Source organism: Augochlora pura, chromosome 10 (assembly GCF_028453695.1).
Source record: "Augochlora pura isolate Apur16 chromosome 10, APUR_v2.2.1, whole genome shotgun sequence".
Lineage (NCBI taxonomy): Eukaryota > Metazoa > Arthropoda > Insecta > Hymenoptera > Halictidae > Augochlora > Augochlora pura.
The window spans coordinates 31744895-31767057 of record NC_135781.1 but is presented as its reverse complement, the minus strand read 5'-3'; the positions used below and the strand labels follow the sequence as shown (position 1 = coordinate 31767057).

The 22163-nt window shown below is 42.6% G+C and overlaps 1 protein-coding gene across 1 annotated transcript in view; it reads right to left on the bottom strand.

Moving 5' to 3' along the window:
• Positions 1-10145: 10145 nt before the first annotated feature.
• Positions 10146-22163, bottom strand: part of Teh1 (tipE homolog 1 phospholipid transfer protein) — an 80430-nt gene continuing 68412 nt past the window's right edge. The window contains exons 3-4 of the transcript XR_013494958.1: positions 11299-12434; positions 10146-10794 (exon numbers count right to left, since the gene is read on the bottom strand). The gene's annotated coding sequence lies outside the window, so the exon portion shown is untranslated. The remainder of the gene's footprint in view (positions 10795-11298; positions 12435-22163) is intronic.

The window sequence follows — 22163 nt, the reverse complement described above, 5'->3', positions numbered from 1 at the left end:
CCCATGCGTCTCACATAACCTCTTCACCTCTTCCGCGACGTCAACGATCCAGTCGACTCGCGGTGTCCTCGTAAAGCTTCCGACCCCCCACCCCCTTTCAACCCGAAATAAGCGTTTCCCCGTCCCCCGGATGCCCATCAAATACGCAATACTCGTAAAACTGTCGAACCCATTCGAACAATAAGCACTTCCCTCCTCCATCCTCCGTCCCTTATATCTTTAGTAAGCATAAAACTGCAGGTGGTCATAAAAGTTTCGATTCTGTTCGAACAACGACGGAGAGAGAGTACATTTCCGTGGGGGCGGAGTAGGGGTAGCATGAAACTCGAAAATGGATACACCGGTGTGGCAAGTTTCGAGGCTGTTCGAGCGCCAAAGTACAATTTCCGACGTCGTCGCCGTGCGAAACCTTATGAACGGAAAAATAGTGGCGAGCCCTGTGGCGAACGCGAAAAGGTGGGGGATTGCGGCAAACTGGAAAAGGTGTGTACCACGGAAAAAGTTTCGAGCCTGTTCGAACGCCTAAGCGCTTCGCCGCTCTTCCGGGTACATAGACAGCGTTGTGAATCTGACGTGTTCGACGTATTCGAACCCGCGGACAAACGACGATGCATAGCAGTCCGCTGGGTACATAGTTCGACGACGCCCGCCCTCGAGATCTTATCCACTCTAGCTAGTTACCTTTTTAAGCTATTTTTCTTTCTTTTCTCTGTTTTGATTCTCTACGGCGTTTACTCTCGGAAGGAGAACTGAGTGTAGTTAGGCGAGGACCGGGGATCCCCGGGGACTCGTCGCCGCGAAACGGAAACGCTAATACTTCGAAGCAATTATTTCTCCCTCTCTCTCTCTCTCTTTATTTATCTCACTCTATTTATCTCTCTCGCTCGTTCGCCGCGAAACGGAAACGCTAATACTTCGAAGCAATTATTTCTCTCTCTCTCTCTCACTCTCTCTCTCTCTCCCTTTATTTATCTCCCTCTCTATATTTCTCTCTCTTTCTCGCTCTGTCGCCGCGAAACGGAAACGCTAATACTTCGAAGCAATTATTTCTCTCTCTCTCTCTCTCTCACTCTCTCTCTCTCTTTTTATATATCTCCTTCTCTCTCTATTTCTCTCTCCCTCTCTATATTTCTCTCCCTCTTTATATATATCTCTCTCACACTCTATGTGTCTCCCTCTTTATCCCTCCCTCTCTCTCTCTCTCTCTCTTTCTTTCTCTCTCTTTCTTTCTCTCTCTCTCTTTTTATATATCTCCTTCTCTCTATATTTCTCTCTCTCTCTCTCTCTCTCTCTCTCTCACTCTATTTATCTCCCTTTCTCTATATATCTCCCTCAACTGATCTCTCTCTCTCTCTCCCGGCAACTAAACAAGCGGCTCGTGCGTTTCAAAAAGCGATTCGATCGTCCGCCGATCGACGAACCGCGTGGTTCCACGCTCGAAATCAAATCCGCCTAATCGTTGCTATAGCTTTATTTTTTCAAATATTTGCGACCGTCGGGCGGCAAGCTACCGGTAGTACATTAATCTCAGGAACGTTCGACGAGTGCAACAGATACGTGAATGAAAACCTGGTGGGAGGAAGCTGCTCGCGGAACCGAAGTAACAAACACGCCGCCTATAAAACTTATATAAGTATAAGTATAACTATAAACTCATAGCCTTGGGACGAAGTGGTTCGGTTCGGTGTGGCTTTCTTTGTTTTTCGGGGACCGGAAGAAAATGGCGGTCAAGCGGTAAAATCGTTAACGCGCGAGGAACAAACTTTCGCGCATGATAATTAACCCTTTGCACTCCGCAGTCGCCTCTTGAGGGACATTGTGATTCTAGCGTATCGCTCGGATATCCCCTCTGTTGGAACGTTAAAGTTATTATATATATATATTTATATATTTGTAATATAATATAAATACTGATTTTTTTTGCAAATTCTTCGATGTCACCCAATTCGTATGAGTTCAATATCATTGTAATACGTTGTTACTTGGTTCCAAAATGATATTAAATAATACGAGGATCTGTAAATCGAGCCGACGAGCTGGTGGCCAACGTGCAGAATGTTTCGGTGTGCAAAGGGTTAAGAGAATTGATCGTGACCCGGATGGTTACGCCGCGTACGGAACAATTTTGTACGACCGGCGTTTACGCGCGGCTTCTCCTCGAGAACATTGCGATCTGATTTCCTTCAAATTTTCGTGCTTTTGCAATTTTTCGATAACACTTTATTTTTTATAAAACAATTTCTCAATAGACTTCATTTTTTATAAAAATCGTTGGAGACTCTTTTCTTTCGTTTTCTTGATGTATTTTATCGTTATTATTCGCTCTATTGTTATTACCACTGTGGTGACTGAAAAATTCGTTACTGTGAGCTACATTGTTATCGCTTGTTTTTAACGTACTGAAAATGATTTCGCAGGACGCGCCACTATAGTGGCTTTCGTGAATGTTTCGTGCTTTACTGGACTGTTTTATTAATTATTAAAGTAAAACATATATATATATATATTAAGAAAAATGGTAATTTAGTTACGAAAAACTCGATTTGCACAAAATCCAGCCTAATAGGTTAATCGCTAAATTTAATATTTAATAATAGCAAATCAAATATTATATTTAATATTAAAAAATTGATGTAACAATATCGAAGCTTGCAATTTAACACATTTATCTCAGTAATAAGATAACAAATTAAGATTTACTATGTTAACCGATTCACAGGGAACCGATCGGTGGGAAAAATCCGATTTATAGGTCGACAAAGGGTTAATTCACGACAGTCAATTATTTATTCGTTCCACCGAATGGATTCGCCGTTGGTCCGCTCGCGCAGCTGAGGAAATTTCTCAGCGCGGAATTTTCTAATATCCCGGGCGCGAGTGGTTCGAATAGACGAACGAAAAAACCGTGGACCGATAACTTGGAACGTCGCGCGCGCAACAGAGAAACGAGCCCGAAGCGGAATTAATTCGCGTGTCCCCGGCATTCTTTGCCGTCGAAAGTAATGCCGAGAATCAATCTCCGCGCGCGCGCGCCGCGTCGGTGCGGCAGCCTATCACGGTAATATATTTTTCGACCGGCTGTGGCGATCGATCGGGTTACCCCGTGTGTTTGCTTTATATAATTTTCGATCTGCTCGCGAGTTTAATTAAAGGCGGCGCACGTAATGACGGGACGGGAAGGACCGCGGAAACGGTCGGCCCTTTGACGCGAACCGCCGGCGTTTTATATTTTCCGGGTCTCGTCGAGCTATGCGGTTATTAATAACGAACTGTAATGTCGCGTTTATATATGGAAAATTTGGAAAAGCAGCGATGAAAAGCTGGTCCGAGTGAATGGAAAATTTTAGGTTATGGAAGCTTAACACTTTGCTCTCGAGTGACTTCGAGCCACTGTTGAAATTGCACTATTACTGTCTAAGATAATTTTTTTTAATAACAAAGCGTTGGATTTAATAAATTGTTGAGCAGTCGAATTGTTGTCATGGTAAACACAGGAATTAATTTTGTATTAACCCCTTGCACTACGACTCCTTTCACTCTGCGTTGTTTAGCACCTATTTGTTCTTAACATTATCCCTGATAGGACCAAACAATTGTTGTTTATTTTATTTTTATTTACTTTCATTTTTTAATTTTGCTAACAGAAGAATGAAATTTGATGCCGACTTGAAAGAAATTAATAGTATTAATATTTAGTAGACCTTGAAAGACACTGAAAGAAAGGCAGTGTCAAAATTGATTTGTCCAATTGAATAAACTTATATTTTTAGGCAAAAGAATTGAATTTTCCTTGTTATTTTAAATCTGCAATTACTTAGTGGCCAACCCAATAGAATGATCACAGCATGATAATATAGAATGATTATACCATTATAATATAGAATCATTATACCATTATATATATAAAATAATTATACCCTTCTATGTAGAATAATTATACCATTATCTATAGAATGACGATACCTAAAAGCTTGCTGTCCATGCGATCATCGCCCAATTATCAAGTAATCCGAATATCGTTCCAATTCGAATATCATTTAGCGATACACGACGATATCATTTTCTTCGGTTGCACGCGAATTCGCCTAAATTGCAACGTACAATCGAATCACCGGATATTGCATTGGGAAATAGGTTAATGACTCGAATGATTGTCTTGGACCGGTGATTAACACAGCGCGACGCTAACAACGTAACGAATAATCGCGAGAGATTCCACGAAGAAACGGTAAAATAAATCCATGGGACGATGAATATATTTTATTTTATTTATGTTAATCATTAAATTGAAATATAATTTCTCGCGGGGGCCGCGGTTTTCGCTTTGAAAAATACCAGGAAAAGCAACAACGTCGGCTAGCTATCAATGTTCGAGGGCACGAGAGGGGTGAACGATGAGGTTGCATAACTCTCTATTTATCTCTCTCTCTCTCTCTCTCGCTCTCTACTCAACTGCAACCGGTCTGCATCATTAACGACGATAATTACTCCAATTATGTAGGAATTAATATGCTCGTGAATCTGATAAATGATGCTGCGCCCATGAATCAACCTAGGTATCGCGCGATTTTCAATCGGCAGTCTACCGGGTGTCCCGAGTATATCGAATGCAAGTGCTGTATCGTATTTCTATCGTAATTTATTCTATCAGAAGTTCATTGGAATTTATTTGTCGAATTTACTTTATGGAATTTATTTTCCGAACATTTACTATAGTCATTTCTTTTTCTGATATTTATTTGTCAAATTTATTTTAAGGAATTTATTTGTGGAATTTATTTTATGGATTCTATTGTTTCAAGGCTCCAGGAAAATGAAAATTCTTGTAAACAAAATTTGCCAATACTAATATTTTAGCAACTATCTCACGTCAGTTTTATTATAATTAATTTTAAGAAATATTAATTTCTTTAACTGTATTAATTAATACAGTTATATAATACGAAGAAAACGTATTTACTGCGACACCCTGTATAAACGATCCTCTGGGAATTCCGCGTCTCGGTACCAAGAGAGAATTCTGAATGTCGGAGATGAAAATGATCGGCGAAACGCGCGAAAATTATCGGCGAAACCTGCGAATATTATCGGCGAAACCTGCGAATATTATCGGCGAAACCTGCGAAAATTATCGGCGAAACCTGCGAAAATTATCGGCGAAACCTGCGAAAATGATCCAGACCCGCGGCGCGCGGTAGGGTAACAAGGCGACACGTGATCGTCGAATCTTTGCCGATTACGGTGGAGAACGGTGGCGCCGGTTCCCGAGGCCTTCGTCTCGAATTATACGTTCGCACGTGCCCCGGTCTCCGTGCGGGGGCGAACCCGCGGCGGCGGCGGCGGCTATACGAATTATTTGCATGCCCGGGCGAATTTCACCGGCTCCGAAATCCCGGCTCCGCTTCGAACAAAAAGAAGCACGCGAGCTCGCGAACCTCCCGAGCATAAATGTCAGTGCAGAAAGCGCAGGAGGCCGGCAAGGGGGGGAGAACGGAAAACGGGGAACAGGGGGATGGAATCGCGGAGCGGTGCCGAGCGTAGCAACGCGGACCGTCGCGTGCAAAAATATTTCTGTTTACAGCGTGTTCCTGCGTTTTGTTTCAACCTTTTCCATTTTTCCTCTGCTACCCTGCGGAGGCCACTTTGAATCCGTTTGGTGATGGAAACCTTTAACCAGATACTGTGCTTCAAGAATTAACTAAAATTAAATAAAAAGAAATTAACTAAAATTAACTAAAGAGAAATTAACTAAAATTAACTAAACAGAAATTAACTAAAATTAACTAGGAAGAAATTAACTAAAATTAACTAAAAAGAAATTAACTGAAATTAACTTAAAAGAAATTAACGAAAATTAACTACAATTAACTAAGATTTATATAATAAAGGCACAAGCACGGAATTTAATTTATTATTAATCTTTGGTGCTCGCAGGGTGGAATTTAATTTTTCAAGCAATTAAAATAACTATAACTTTCGTTAAAACTTCGCCGTTACATTCACCAAGAAGATCGAATATTCTCAACGAATAAAAGCGCTTTGAACAATTCCCGCGCCAATTAAAACAAACGTATTTATCGTAGAAATGACGTCGAGGGGAGGGGGAGGGTGAAGGGGGTGGATGATTCGAAACGAGAGACACGCTCGTCGTTTCTAATCCCTGACAAAACGAATTTAAATATTCCCCGGAGGGAGGAAACGAGCACGAGAGAAGCAATTTCTCCTCCGCGACTCCTCCTTCTTTTTTTCTTTTCGGCGGCCATTGTTCCGCCCCGATACTCAAAACTATCGAAAAACCGGGGGAAGCGTCTCGCCCTCTTCCTCGTTCCCGAAAGTACACCGGGGAGGGGATGGTCCGGACGTGTCCCCCTTTTTCCTTCTCCGATTTTCGCGTTCTGTCCGGAATAATGACCTCCAGCGGCTGGCAGGAAAATAAATTGACCGTCGAAGCGGCGGTGTCTACCTGGCGGCCCTAACGATCGATTAACTTTCTATCCCATTTCTTTTTTTCTTTTCTCTCCTCTACCCCGGCCTCCTTTCTTCTGTCTGTCCTCTTAGCGTTCCAATCAGCGGACTGGCACTGCCCTGAAAATTGCTGCCCTTCGCGTAGCGGGCGAAAGTAACGTTTCACTGGACGGTCTACAATCGCTTTTCCACGAATCAATTTCTTGAAATTAACCCTTTGCTCACGAAGTCGTATTAACCGTAAATTTGAAATAAATTATTTTAGTCATAGTATTTCTATTGTATGTAACACAAAGTTTATAATATAATATTGATAATATAATATAATATAATACTGACAATAATCATATATTAATATTATATAATACAATATCATACTAACAGTAATCACATAATTCGAGCAACTACAGTAACCAAATCCAGCTAAGCTAACCTAAAATTCTGAACTAATTAGCCGCGCCTCGTAAATCCGCATTTTAATACCGCGTTTCCGGGGAAACTTTTGTTTGATCCGCGGCAGATTTTTGGATCGTTCGTTCGTTCATTTTTTTCTCTCGGATTCCGATTATATAGGCTGTTAATAGCTCGGCACGGGCAGCCATTATCTCGAGCAATTTTCATACGTTAATGAAATTTTCGCGAGCGCCGTACGGCGGATATGCAAACGATCCGACGAATCTGTTTTCGTTTAATTTGTTTCCGCGCGGCCCGACTTGGTCCGCTACCAGGAATTTAGTTGCTAATTAATACTGGCCGCGTTATCTAACCGGCGCGCGTAAAAGCATCCGTAAACATCGCGGCCACGGGGTATTCGTTAAGTCGCGGTTTTCGTTATTCGGGAAGAATTTCGCGGTGTCGTTCGTTCGTGGAACATGAAATTGTGGGTGTTTTTTTTTTATTTATTTTCGCGCGATTTTTGATTTATTTTAAATAGACTGTGATAGCATTGTATTACTTTCTTTTTGTTTTTTAAATGAGAGGCGATTTTAATTTGGTATCGAGCATGAGATTCTTGGTTTAAATTGTTTCGTATTTCGACGGAGTTAGTTTTATTTTATTCTTGTTCTTTTTTAGCGGCTGCTGAATTGTTGAAATGTGATTTTATTGTTTTCATCGTTTATCAATGTTCAAGAATTACGAGAGTGGAGTCGTTTATAGGCATGTTTGCTGTTTTTATTTAATCTGTGCTTGAATTGAACATAACCTCGAATTAAGCAATTTATTCGGTAATTTTCTGTAGGATGTTTTAGTTTATTATCTGGATTTAACATTAAAACATTAAGATATCAAAACATTAAAATATTAAAATATCAGAACATTATAACATCGAAATACTGAAACATTAAAGTACTGATGTATTAAAATACTAAAAGATTAAAATATCAAAAAATTAAAACATTAAAATATCAAAAAATTAAAACATTAAAATATCAGAAAATTAAGACATTAAATTATTAAAATCAAGGAACAAAATGCTGACATTACGCGAACATACATTGTCTCATTATAATTTACAAATTAGCACAGGATCGCGATGCAAACGTTCTGACGCACAAGATCGAACAAAGCGAGCGAAAGAATCATTTCCAAAGAAAGCTAACAACGAGGTTGGCGGCGGCAAGGGGTCGCTCGATCGAAAGCCGAAGGGTAAGGAATTATCCCGCGAAGGTCGTCTTCTGTTATGAATCTGACAATCGGCATGTTATAACGGAGGAATATTTGGCGCAATTGGGGCATCAGGTTCCGGCCGTCCGCAGCGGCGCATAATAAAGGGACGAATCCTTTTTTTTTTTTTTCGCTTACCCGCTATCGAAAGTTGCGGTATCAACAATCTCGTGCGGAACCGCGGCTTTCCCAATTCTCTTCGCTCTTGGCAACCTTCCACACTCCCACGTGGAAGCCCTCTCTCTCTCTCTCTCTCTACCCCTCTCTAACCCTTTCGTTCCCTATCTTTCTCGGTTTATCCGTTTCGGTGTCTATCCTCCCCTCTCTTTCCCTCTCTACCCCTTTCGTTCTCTATATTTCTCTGCATAACCCTTTCGTTTCCTCTCTTTCCCTCTCGTTTTCTATTTTTTCCTCTCTAACCCTTTCGTTCTGTACCTTTCACTCCCTACCCCTTCCATTCTCTATCTTTCCCTTTCTACCCCTATCGTTTTCTATTTTTCCCTCTCTACCTCTTTCGTTCTCTATTTCTCCCTTTCTACCCCTTTCGTTCTCTATCTTTCCCTCTCTACCCCTTTAGTTACCTCTCTCTCTCTCTCTCTCTCTGTCTCTCTATCTCTATCTCTCGGTTCCTCTCCCCCCGTTAATATGCAAATTGAACATAATCTCTAAAATGGCCGAGCGTCGAGACGGCGAAACGTTTCGCTATATTTTTCCTCTCCCACTTTTTCTTTTTCCTTTCTTTTCTCGTTTTTTCTCCCCCAACCCCTTTCGTTTCCCTCCCTCCCCGCGGCGTGTCCCGGATGCACCTGGGCGACGCGAAAGCGGCCGACCGCCGTCCTTAGCCAGCTGATGGCAATTTTTCAAAGCGAATCACGAAGTTATTACGTAAGTCGAGGGTAGAGGCGGGGCAGGAGGTGGTGGGGGTGGGGGGGTTGGAGGTCCGGTCTAGCGCCGGTGGGGAAGGGTCGACGAACCGCGAACGCATTACGCGAAATTGTTAAGCGAATCGGGAATTGTTTGAGCAAACTTCCTTCGCTCCGATTCCGTGGAATCTGCCCGCGGAATGGGGACGCGCGCGGCCGTGTTCGAAAAGGAAGGGGGGGGGGGGGGGAGGAGGAGGAGATCCAGGTGGAAAATGAGAATCCGAGATCGGCGGAAGTTTTGGGGGGCGATTTAACGGATTGGGAGATTAATTTGTGTAATTTCTGGAGGATGAGATTTTTTTAAAGAACGGAGAGGCGATGTTTTTCAGAATGATGTTGCAATATTTCGGAAAATAAAGGTGCAATTGTATGAAAAATTCAACTGCGACAATCTAAAAATTGGAGCTGCGATATTCTGAAAAATTGGAGCTGCGATATTTTGAAAAATAAAGCTACGATATTTCGAAAATTTAAGCGATATTTCAAAAACTGAAGCTGGCGTATTTCGTTAGAATAAAGTCGTGATATTTTGCAAAAATAGCACCCTGACACTTTGATGAAATAACGCTGCGACAGTATGAAAAAATAATGCGTTGATAGTTTAAAAGATGAAGCTGCGAAGTTTTGAAAAATGGAGCTCCAAAGTTTTGAAAAATGAACCGGCGAAGTTTCGAGAAATGAAGCTGCGATCTTCTAAAAAATGAAGCAGTGATAGTTTAAAAAACGACGCTGTTAAACTCTGAAATATGAAGTTACAATATTCTAAAAAATGAAACGATAGTAGTTTAAATATACAATAAAGCTGCGATATATAGAAAACTGAAGGGCTATTTCGCAAAAATGAAGCTGCCGTATTTCGACAGAATAAAATCGTGACATTTTGCAAAAATAGTACCCTGTTATTTCGATAAAATACTGCCATAACAGTATGTAAAAGCAAAGCGATAATTCTTTAAAAAATAAAGCGACGATATCTTAAAAAATAAAGCGACAATACATTAAAAAGAATAAAGCGATAATATTTAAAACATAATTTAAAATATTCAAAAATACGAAGCGATAACAATTTGAAAAATCGAATCGCTGGTATTTTTCATGTTTACGCCACCATATCATTGTTCTCTACCAATGTCCGCTTTTCATATCGGAAACCACAAATTCCCAGGATATAAATGTTCTCGAGGAGAATCGCGAAGCGACCGTAACCCTATTAACAACCTCTTACAACTCGAGAAAAAGAAAAGATAACCCTTAAGAATAATTTTCAATCTACTCTTCGATTCGGTCTCTTTTTCGTCCAACTAATTGGGCAGTTATGCATTTAAACTATCGCCTTTTACATTATCTCTCTCTCTCTCTCTTTCTCTCTCTTAGTCAATAATCTTAGTTCTACGTAATAGTTATCAGGACACTTGGGTCCTGTTTTCCTGTATTATTCTGTTCGCAAGGGAACGATCCCTCGATACACTTCTTTATTCTTTTCGTTTTGTACGCTCCGTCGGGAAGTTAACGTTGTTTTTTTTTCTTTGTTTTTTAGTTGCATACGAAGATGCGCGACGAGTGACGATATTTGAACGTTGCCGGGTCGCGCCGTAAACTTACGGTACCTCCGTTCGGATTATTATCGACGTGTTCGTATGAAATAGTCCTAATCCGGCTCTTATGAAAGACTAAAACGCTACTGTACACCAGTATATCGTAGGCCCGTTGAATAGAAAAATAGTGTGTCCATTCGCAACTCCTGGAAAGGAAACGAAACGTTTTATTTGTCGGTGGTTCTCGAACGCTTGAGTCTTTTCGGGGGTCGAACGAGAAACCGCGAGCGGTGGGATATATATATAGAAATTGAGCGGGAAAATCTATGGTGTTGCCAGCGGCGATGCGCTCGAATCAAGAAACGTTTCACGTGTTGCCATTCAGTTCGTGGATGTTTGTTTCCACGCTCGCGAAGTCCGCTGTTGTGTCACGATTTTTGATGCTCGCGCGAACCGGTTTACGAGTACGGTAATTACGACACCGGTGGCGAGCTGATTGTATGTTACAAGGGAGAAGGTACAAACCGATGCCGAATCAGAGTCGACTGATGCTAAACCAGAGTCGGCAGATGCCGAATCAAAGTCGGCTAAGATGCCGAATCAAAATCAAGTTCGGCGCGCGATGCTTCGTCGCCGCGCGATTAATCAATGGGGAGGGGATATGGTTGACCAATATGGTGGCGCGACGAGGCCACGTTTCGCAAACTTACGTTCCCTTCCGATGATCTTCGATGAGCGGAGAGGAACTTTTTCTCGGGCTCGACGGATCGTTCCCTTTCGTCTCTTCTGGGCGAGCGTACCTCTTCTGCGCGCCGATCAGTGTCCTGCTCCGGGGACGCTGTCGGTTTCACTGTGTTTCTGGGGTTCTGGTGTTCTGGTGTTCGTGTATCTGTCTTTTGGTTGTGTGTCACTTCTTCTTTCTTTATTTTACGCTTTCTTTCTAGCTTTATCTCGTTCTGTTACTCTCTTTATTGTTCCCGCTTTCTGTCTATCTTTATCTCTTTATCTTACTCTTTCTCGTTCCCTCTCTCTTCACTTCTTTTCTCTTACTACCTTCCTTTTTCTCCCTTTCTCTGTCTTCCTTTCTTTTTCGCCCTTTTTCTTTCTTCCTCTCTCTTTCTCTCTATCTTTCTGTTTATCTTCCTCTCTGTCTTCTTCTCTATTTCTCTCTCTCTCTCTCTCTCTCTCTGCCTGTCTTCTTCTCTATTTCTCTCTATCTTTCTATCTTCCTCTCTAACTTAGTCTTTATCTTCCTCGATCTTCCTCTCTATCTTCCTGTCTATCCTTCTTTCTATCCTTCTCTCTATCTTTCTCTCTCTCTCTCTCTCTCTCTTCTTTTCTATTCTTTTCTCTATCTTTCTCTGCCTTTTTATCTCTTCTCTCTCTCTTTTTCTCTTCTCCTCTCTCTGCCTCTTTTCTCCCTTTTTCTGTCTCTTCTCTGTCTCGTTCTGCGTCTTCTTCTCCGTCTATCTATCTCTGGTTCCGTCTTGTCCGTCGACGACGGTGTGTGGGTGTGTCTCCGGGGTGCGGCTGGGTATTTCGGTTCGTGTCGCGTACAAGGTGCGATGGCTTCGAGATGGGTTGATGGCGTCGGTCGGTTGGTTGAAGGGGGGTCGTTGGTTGAGGGGGGTTGGTTGGTTGGTTGGTTGGTTGGTGGGGGCGATAGAAACGGCCGAGGGCGGGAGAGAACTGGAACAAAGTGGATAAGGCCTAGAAGTCGGACTGCGACGTGGCCAGGGCACTCTCAGCCGTTTCCTCGCGTCGTCATAACGGCCTCGTCAATTCGCCGCACTCGCAGTGCATCGGATGACCACGGCGATCCACGCGATTGCTTATCGAGTGGTCGCTGAAACAGAAAAAGAGAGGTTCGCTCGGTTAAAAGTCTGGCCCGTCGTCGACTCGTATACCGAAGTCGAGCCGATGCTGTGGCTCGACGGAATTTCAAATGTGGATGGAATGTTTCAGAGCCGGGAATTTGTCTTTTGTGTGGATTTTGTTTCTAGAGTTGGATGGAGAGGCTGTTTTGATAATTTGCGAGGACGAGTGGTGAGTGAGAGGCAACAGTTGGTGTTTATGTTCAGATAATTTGTTTGTAAATTATATAATTGTATATAGTTAGATGTGATCGTATGTAAATTATATTTGTATTATATTGTATATAAATTATATTTGTATTATATACAAATTAAAATAATTTGTATTATATACAAAATAAAAACAGAATAATTACAACATCACAAAACGCAATATCATTCAAAAATTAAGACCGTGATCCTACCTTAAAATTAAAAATATTATTTTAAAATAAACAACCCCCATCCTTCGCGACAAATCATTCTAAAATTCCCTTAACAAGATCAAATTAATTTAACTTAATTTACCCAATAAATTAAGAAACCCTAAAATTCGTAAAATCGATCAACCAAACGTCAAGAACGCCGAAAATCTCAAATAAAAAAATTCGTCCATAAATCGCAGCGGTTCATCGGTTTTCGTCGGTGAATTTCGGTGGTGAGCTCGGCGGGCGTCGATCAAGCCGAGCGATTAGCCGTAACATCGCCGCTCCTACCCCGAAACAATGCCGGCGATCCCAAACGTATCGGCGAGCATATAAAATTCGAAGGCTGAAAGCCCGTCGACGACGGCGTCGTCGCCCTCGTCAGGCGGATCGAGCCGAAAACGTGTGTCCCCCCCCCCCTCTCACCCCGCCGCCCGGGGATCCTAGAAAGATGAAATTCGCCAGGAACAATGCGATCCACTCGTACGAAATGCAAATAATACCGCTCTCGGGCAGTCGACAGCCGTGTCTTATAAAAGAGGCAACGGCTGAACAATACGTCAGCCACTCCTCCGGCTCATACTTCAAAGGAATCAATTTCTGCGAACAATGCCGTCCGCGAAACGGGAATAATTTTCTATGCAGCGCGGTCCTATGGATAGTGCCGGGTGCCTCGCACAATGCTCTAGTGACTCGGCGGTGGAGGAGGGGAGTAGAGGGGAGGGGGGAGCCGGGGACCGTGGCCGAAATTAACTTTTCCGGCGTCCCGGTCCCACGGAATTCCTGTCAATCCATTGAAACCGGCTCAGGAAAATATAGCGCTTTAACCCAAATCTCGCGGATCGGTCCTACACTGATTACGCCCCCCCCCCCTCCTGCGGGACGAAGAATAGAAGCCGAACAACCCCTTCGGGGGGCACCGCGAAACGCTCCATTGTCGCAGATGGAACGTTGGTGGATGGCCACGTGACTCGGTTTCTCGCGAATTAGAGATGACGAAGTTCGAGCGTGTACACGGGAGTGGGTTTGGTACCACCATGTCGGTGATAGGTATATAGGGTTAGGTTTGTTATACGGCGAACGATTGTTAACCATTTGCCGTATTTTGACGAAAATAATATTTCCATTACAAAAACTTACATTTGAAACATTATTAAAAGTTTAACTGTTTCTGTACGAGTTACGAGATTCAATTTCAATTGAACATAACCTCTTTACCTTGCAAAATGGAAATGCTACATGTCAGAAATGTTGCTTTAGAATTACAGTTAAAATGGCTTCGAGTGCAAAGGGTCAACACCGGGCACCAACAAATTTCTATCGCGAAAAACTTTCGCGAGTCGAATCATAGATCCGCGTCCTCCGCCCGCGCCATTCTTTCAACAATTCTCAAGAACATTGCATATTCATATCCGACCGTTTCGTCGCGGATAAGACGTTGGAACGGGCGCCGCTTTTGTGCGCGCCGCGGTTGGATTTCATAATACCGCGAGCCGGCGGCGGAGGGGAGGGAGAGGGAACGAGAAAAAAAGAAAACGATCGCGAGGTTGCGCGCGGGGGGGTTGGGCGGGAGACGCGAGGCTGGGAACACAAGATAGAGAAAGAGATGAGAGATGAGGCGGAGGGTGAGGGGGGGTCGGCGAGGATTCATCGGCGGCGCACTGTTAAAAATTCTGAATATGATGTTACCGTGACCTACATCGATGCGCCACGGCCGCGGCCGCTGAAAAGAACAGCAAATACAGGCCGGGCCCATTGTTACCGGTTTCCACAGACCGATTGTATCAGTACGGCAGGAGTGGGGGGGAGGAGGCAGGGGTGGTAGCGACGATGCCTGCACAGTAGTAGTTACGACCTGATAATGGTCGGACAACGGTATCGGCGTGAGTCGCGTGCCGGCCGTTCTCGGAAATTTTTAACTTATTTACTGTCCGCCCCGTGCGCCGCCACCCGCTTTTCGCCGTCCCACGTTGACGCGAGGACTCGTTCGCGGCCGGGCTGCCGCGATGTTTTCATTCTCCGGGCTTTCTAATTTCAGCTGGGCCGCGACCGCCGCGCGCCGCGCTACCTAACGGCTCGCAGCTGTCCGACGGAATTTACGGCTCGAATTTTTTAGGGGTTACGTTAACCCCTTTGCACTCGAGCGGTGACCGTGGGGCACCATAAAATTGTTCTATCGCGTTGCAAAATAATCTCTGTACTAACAAAGGTTACATTTGAGGAATTGTTAAGGTTATGTTACGTTATTACGAATAACAAGAATCAATTACAAATACATGAAATGTACTGTTTTATTATAATATGGCAATGCTATATGCCAGAGAAATTACTTCGGTTTTCCAGTTGAAAGGGCTTCGAGTGCAAAGGGTGTTAACGTTTGTGGTACGATGAACGTATTGGACGGTGTCATCGTGGGCGATGCTTGATGATGGCGATGAAGTAGGGTTTATTCCAGTTTTGTATGATTTTTGTTACAGTAGCGGCGCTAGTTATGTATTTATAGAATCATGTAATTTAGTTATGCAATTTATTTATTGGTACTGAGGAGATGTGTCCACAACTTTTGTCATTTAAAAAGAAATTAATAATTATTTAAATGCGTGGATTCAATCGTGATAGACTTAATGTTAGATAAAATATAACGCGATAATTTAATTATCAATTTCTAACAGGCATCGAATATAATACAAAATCTCTGCCGAGACAATAATAAATAAATAAATAAACGTAACCTGCCAGCATATGTAACTCTAAGTAGAAATTAATTCGCGAGTTAACAATTTTTCCAGATATATACGGTTTACTCCGGCGGAGGATAAGCTGCGGAACACGTGACCTGATTAAATTACAAATCATGGTAATACGATAAACATGATAAATCAGCGTGCTGCACACGTTTATACGGAGCTTCAAAAAGCAGTGCAGTGACGTCAGAGAATATTAATCTCGACCCTTTTATATTCTTCATATTTTAATTGTATTCCGTGTTGCTAATAGATTTATCATATCGCGAACTTTACGATGGAGATAAACTAATAAAATGTAGAACGGTGTAAAGATAAAAAGAGGTAACAATATTTTTCCATTGGACTCCTTCTTGTTAAACACAATTTTCATTTACCCATTTAACGATTTCCATCTCGTTAACTTTTACAATATACACATCTTCTGTTAAGGAATATTAATTAAAAATTTAATAGCGAACTCCTTTCAACAAAACCTTACTTTCATTCCTTTCATTAATAAACACTGTATAAATTCAACAATTCAACCATCCTCAATAACTAGAATAATAATAATAAAAATTAAACGAATCCTTACTCCTATTTCTTACTAAATAAATAAGCACCACGTCGATCGAACAAATAACAAAATTTCCAATAACTAAAATAACATAAAACTCAAACGAATACAAATGCATTTTTTCTAAAATAATATAAAACTCGAGTAAAAATGCAATTTCCAGTCCCATAACACCGACGACCAAAAAAAAACAAGACCCACGCACACGCTTCCGTATACAAAGACTTCCGGTTTCGCATTTCTGTTTACCGGACCATATTTAATGTAAAAAGGGCCAGAGACGAAGAGTTGCGCGCGGAACGTGTAATTACAGAAGTAGAACAGAAAGAAAAAAAAAGAGCAAACCGGGATGCGCGCAGACACGAGTGTTGTTTCGACCGCTGATTAAGCCGTTCCCCAGGTTCGAATAATTGCCGGCGAACGAACGTTTCTCGGATTCTTCGTTGGGAGAATATTTCTCGGATTCTTTTCGCGATATTCGTCGGAGAATCGCGACGCCTCCTAGGTGAGCGCCGTGTACGTGCAAAAGTTTCGCCGCGCGGTTCGATCCGACCGCAACACAGCGTTTTAGAAGGGAATCGTTTCGAGGCGGGTATGAGGTCGACCGTATACGGCCAGTAGTCACGGCTGTTTATGATCAGACCGCGCATACACCTCGATACCATTAAATCGATAACGAGGGTCACGGCCGTGTCAATTCCCCCCTATATACATATATATATATATATATATGTCTGTTATTAAATCCTGTGAACTTCTCTCGGCCGGGATTTTCGTGAACCGAGCGCGACACGCCTTCCTTCTCGCATAAATAAAGACGACTAATAAATTCGACGAGGCAACGGTAGAGAGAGGGGGGACCGGTTGTCGATCGAATATATATCGGACGGTTGTCCGGCTTGATTATATTAAAATTGATATATCGACGGGCACACGGACGGCGATATCGTGGTGGAAAGCGAGATGGAAATTGCGGCACTTGGCGGGAGCCCCGTGGAAATCCAGCATGACCTATTAATGGTTAATAATCGATCTGCTTGAACAGAAATTCCATTAGCGTCGGGGACGCGCGCGGAAGCAATTTTAGCGGCTCGCGACGCGCCGGGCCGGAGCGTTCCGTTCATTTCAATTTTTACGGCGTCGCCCGTTTCGAGCTGTTATTTGCTGGCGCTGCTTCGAATAACGCGCTCGCTTATTGAGAACGTATAACCTGTAATTTTATTAAGTTACTCGATGGTGCTGTACTACTTGATGGTACTGTACTACTTGATGGTACTGTACTACTTGATGGTACTGTACTATGCACTTGATGGTACTATACTACTTGATGATACTATATTACTTGTAGTACTATAATTGACGCGATGAAACAGAACGAACATAAAAAAGTGAATATTAAAATCAAATAAAACAAATAAAACTTGGAATAAAAAGTGGGAATAAAGATTGACAAAAGGTCGCAGAATAACAATTCGACGCATCTCGTGATCAGCACTCGTTGCAGCGTCGCCGTTCTCTTATCGCCATTGTCCCTCATCCTTTCGCAAACATTTCGTCCGAATAGTGGAACGTTAAACGCGAACCCCCCCGCGATGCTATCGAGTCTTTCGCTCCGCAGCGAAGCTCCAATTAAAATATCGATTCCGCGGAATTGAATTTCCATTTGCCGGAAAATATGGAAACGCCCTTTTGTCGGCCACTCGGAGGGTTTTTTTTTTTACGAGGCGGCGCGCCGCGAAAATATTGGCCGCGCGCGCGCGCGCGAGGCAGTAACAATATAACCGATAAGAGTAATTATTGCGGCATGTCGCGATACAACTGCGGCGAAACAAATTGTTCGTGACTGTCGCGGGACCGAAGAGATCGATCAACGGAATAGTTACGCTCGTTTCCCTTCGGCCTGCGGGTTACGTGTTGACGTTATTATATCGGCCCGGGACTGGTCGCCGACGCTCGTTTATTACACGTTCGAAGAAACGCGGCGCTCTGCGCAAACGTAATTCTCGCTTCGAGAATGACACGCGAGATTCGTGGAATTGTTCGACGTGGAATTGTTCAGGGTGGAATCGTTGAACGTCGGCGGCTGCCGATTTTTTAGAAATTTTTATGGGACTCGCGGCGCGTTGGTCGACGAAGTTGTTTATTGCCTCGCGGGGATCGCGACCATAACTTCCTTAAAATTGAACCGATAAATATTAATCATTAAAGTTGTAAATTTTAAAATTATTATCGTGAAAGAATTATTGTAGAAGAATTATCGTGAAATAAATTTCTCTTTGCAACCAAGAATATTGAACTACGATTGAGATTTTTCGATCGACAATTATTATAAACAATATAAAATGACTAACGTATCCAAAACGACTACAAATCTAAGAAAAGTAACTTCAACGAATATATATTATTTAAGCAAAGAATTATCGTTTTTAAACCGCGACCGAGATTTTTTGATCGACAACCGCGAAACGATGTCGGTTCGAAAGTGTTAAAAAAAGGGGTAGGGGGGGACGAAAAAAAAAAAAACGGTTTCCATACCGAAGTTCGATAACTGACCGGCCACGGTTGAACAAGAATGATTGCCGGTAAAAAATTCATGCGAAAAATATGTTCCGCTGGTCTATCTCCCATGCAGATTTCATGAAAATCGACGCGCACTGGTTGAGAGTGCGCATCCCCCCCCCCCCCCCCACACTCGGATAGGTATAATGGTGTTTTTCTTTTTGCGTGTAGGATCCCCGTCTCGTTTTTACAATGTTCCCTCAATTTTTTAGCGAAATTTTTCGCGATGACCCGGGGGCGTAAAGGGTCCGCGCATATTTGCATAAACATATTTCTGGAACGACGGTTTTTCAACTACGTCGGATTTATGCGACCTTTTTGGTCATCCTAACCCCCTCGCAGACTGTTAGAGAGACAGAGACAGAGAGAGAGAGAGAGAAAGAGAGGAGAGAACTTTGTTTTTCGCTCTTTTTCGTTTTTTATTTATCACAAAATTTATTCTGATTAATATTTATCTCTCTCTTTCTATATCTGTTTATCACTCGCTTTTGCAATTTTTGCTCTTTATTTAGCTCTCTGTCTTTCTTTTTCTCTCTTTGTCGATCTCTCTCTCTCTCTCTCTCTCTCTCTCTCTCTCTAACACACACTCTAATATATTCTAATAAATAAGAATAACTTCTAATAAACTCTAATAAATCAGAATAAATTCTAATAAATCTCTCTCTCACTTTTTTTCTTTCTTTCATTGTTCCTTCCCCATCCAAGAAATTTTTACAACGGACACAGTACCGATCTTTGTAACTATGAAGAAAATAGTACGGCAAGGGGTTAAATTCCCGAGACCGTTCGCTGACATATTCCGAAAAGGTTGTAGTCGAATTTTACGATCATCCTTGTACACAAGGATCCATCTGCAGGATTAAAGCCTCCCCACCCACCGCCCCCTTCCCCGCCCCCTCCGCCCGTGTGGCGGAATCAGCGAACCGGCTCACGGAATCGCTCCGGTGTGCCGGCAGCTCGACAAATATGTAACCGTGACACAGGGAAATCGGAGATTGAAGTATATTAAATTGACACGGAACGCGCTCCTCTCCTCTCTCTCTCTCTCTCGAGCGAGCGAGCGAGCGAGCGTACACAATTTATTAGTTCGACTCGCAAATGCGCTTATTTCGGCTTGGCAATCCGCGCGGCAAATCAATAGCAGTTGGCACGCGATTTTAAAAAAAATTAACGCCGTAGAAAACGGCGCGCAGCGATTCGGGTTTTTATTCGGACAGCTGTATAAACGAAATAACATTCTCAGAAGCGAATTAAAAAAATTTTCGGGTTTACTGTTTTATTATAAAATTATCTCGTGATCGAAGATCAAGTTAACGTAAAAGGAATAACCGCATGTTAATCTGTCAAATTCGATTCGAAATTCGAATAAATTCTAATAAATAGGAATAAATTCTAATAAATAAGAATAAATGCTAGTAAACTCTAATAAATGCTAGTCAATTCTTCTAAATCCCAATAAAGTCTAATAAATCCTAATAAACTCGAATAAATCAAAATAAATCCCAATAAATTCAAGCGCGATTTGCCTTGAAAAGTGCAATTTCCGAAGAAAATCGCGCCGATTACAAAATAACATCGCGCCATTAATTCTCGTTGCGGGTCGTTCTCCGACGCGAATCTCCGTTAATAAAAATCTCGTTTGTTTGAAACTGTGGGCTCTGCTCGAGACGGTAGAAAACGGTGATGCGCGAAGGTGAGACTATAAATTCCGGGTTGAATTTCACACGGAAACCGCGGTACAGGGTGGCGGCCGTGTACATCGGCCGAGAGAGAGAGAGAGAGAGAGACCTCCCCGCCTGCCTTCCATCTATCCAGCTTATCTTAATCTATCGGATTTTCGGCGAGAGTGCCAAGAGAACGATGGCAGCTTAATGTATTAGAATCAGTTCGATACGGTAAAAATGCCGTGGAAAGAGCCGGAGACGCGAAAATAACCCGAAATCCGATTCCGGCGGAGCGCGAGGATCCACACCGCTGCTTGGCCGATACCCTCGACCAATGGTATTTTAGGATGTCCCCATAAGTTTTTTCCACGCTACCATGGCACGATAACAATTCTACACACCATTACAAAACACCTAAATAAATCAATTTATCAATTTATCAATTTATCAATTTATCAATTTATCAATTTATCAATTATCAATTACAAAGCCGATCTGCCACTATAAATCAAAAAAGTAACATAAATCCAAGTTTCAAAGGGCATTTGCCGTTTGCCTTTGGCCATTTGCCGAGCCCTTTTTTTCCCTCGAACAGTTAGCGTAACGTAACGCGAGGGAATTCCCACTGAATGATGGCAGGTGATTGCCCTTGGTCACTCGCGCCCGCGTCACCGCGAGAGACATGGAAACTCGCGTGACAGCGAGGATCTAAGAAACTCGACGCACGGTGCATGCACGCGCGCTCTCCCCTTCCCACCACCCCACCGCCGAACAAATACCTAGGGCCCGCGATGAATTCGGCTACTCTGCGGAGAAATTCCAAGCACGTCGGCGCCGCCTATGATGAAAAGGCGGAGCCGCCGCGCGCGTGTGTGTGCACGCATACCTCGGTTAGCGGGATCCTAATAAATTTACCACGGTAAAAGCTTTATACTGACCGGGCGCACCCCGGCCGGCTCGCGATGCTTTGTGTTATTAATCCCCGCCTAGTATTTAACACGATTTCGAGCCAATTTATCTCGCTGGGAACCGTTATCATCCAGCAGTCGGATTATCCAGTTTCTGATCTCTGCCCGTCGATCGACTGATTTTTCTTTCTTTCTCTTTTTCGACGTGCCGCGCGGCGTGCAACTTGAAGTCGATCGGCAGGCATGCGTCACTGATTAAATATAAAAATTTGTTATTTTATCTGTTTGAATTTAACGTAAGAAACGACATGACTTTTTAGTCTCCCTAATATTTCATAGACTGCTCTTTTTATCGATCGATAATGATTGAGACGTATTTTTTTCTAATAAGGACAATGAGAAAGGTTGGTCGTTGAAAGGTCCGTTAACCCTTTACCCTATGATATCGTGACTGATTCGCGAAATTTGAAATGGAGATTTGAGGTGTGGTTTATTAAATGTTTCACGCGAAATGTCATTCGAAATGTTAATCGAAATATCATTCGAAATATTAATGAAAATGTTACTCGAAATATTAATCGAAATGTTACTCGAATTCTTCTCTTCTTTTGTCAATAATCAACACTGCGGTAAAGTTCGTTGAACGCTAAATATTAATGATCATTCTCTCCAAGGAATTTATTAGCCGCAAACAACTATTTCGTAGCTGCAGAAGAAATTGCAGGGCAAAGGGCGTTATAATTACAGCGCAAAGCATTTGAAACCGCCCTGACCACCGTAGCGATGCTTCGCTTTGTGTTATTAATTCCCGTCGGTATTTAACATGATTTCGGAATATTAGCCAACTTATCTCGCCGGGAACT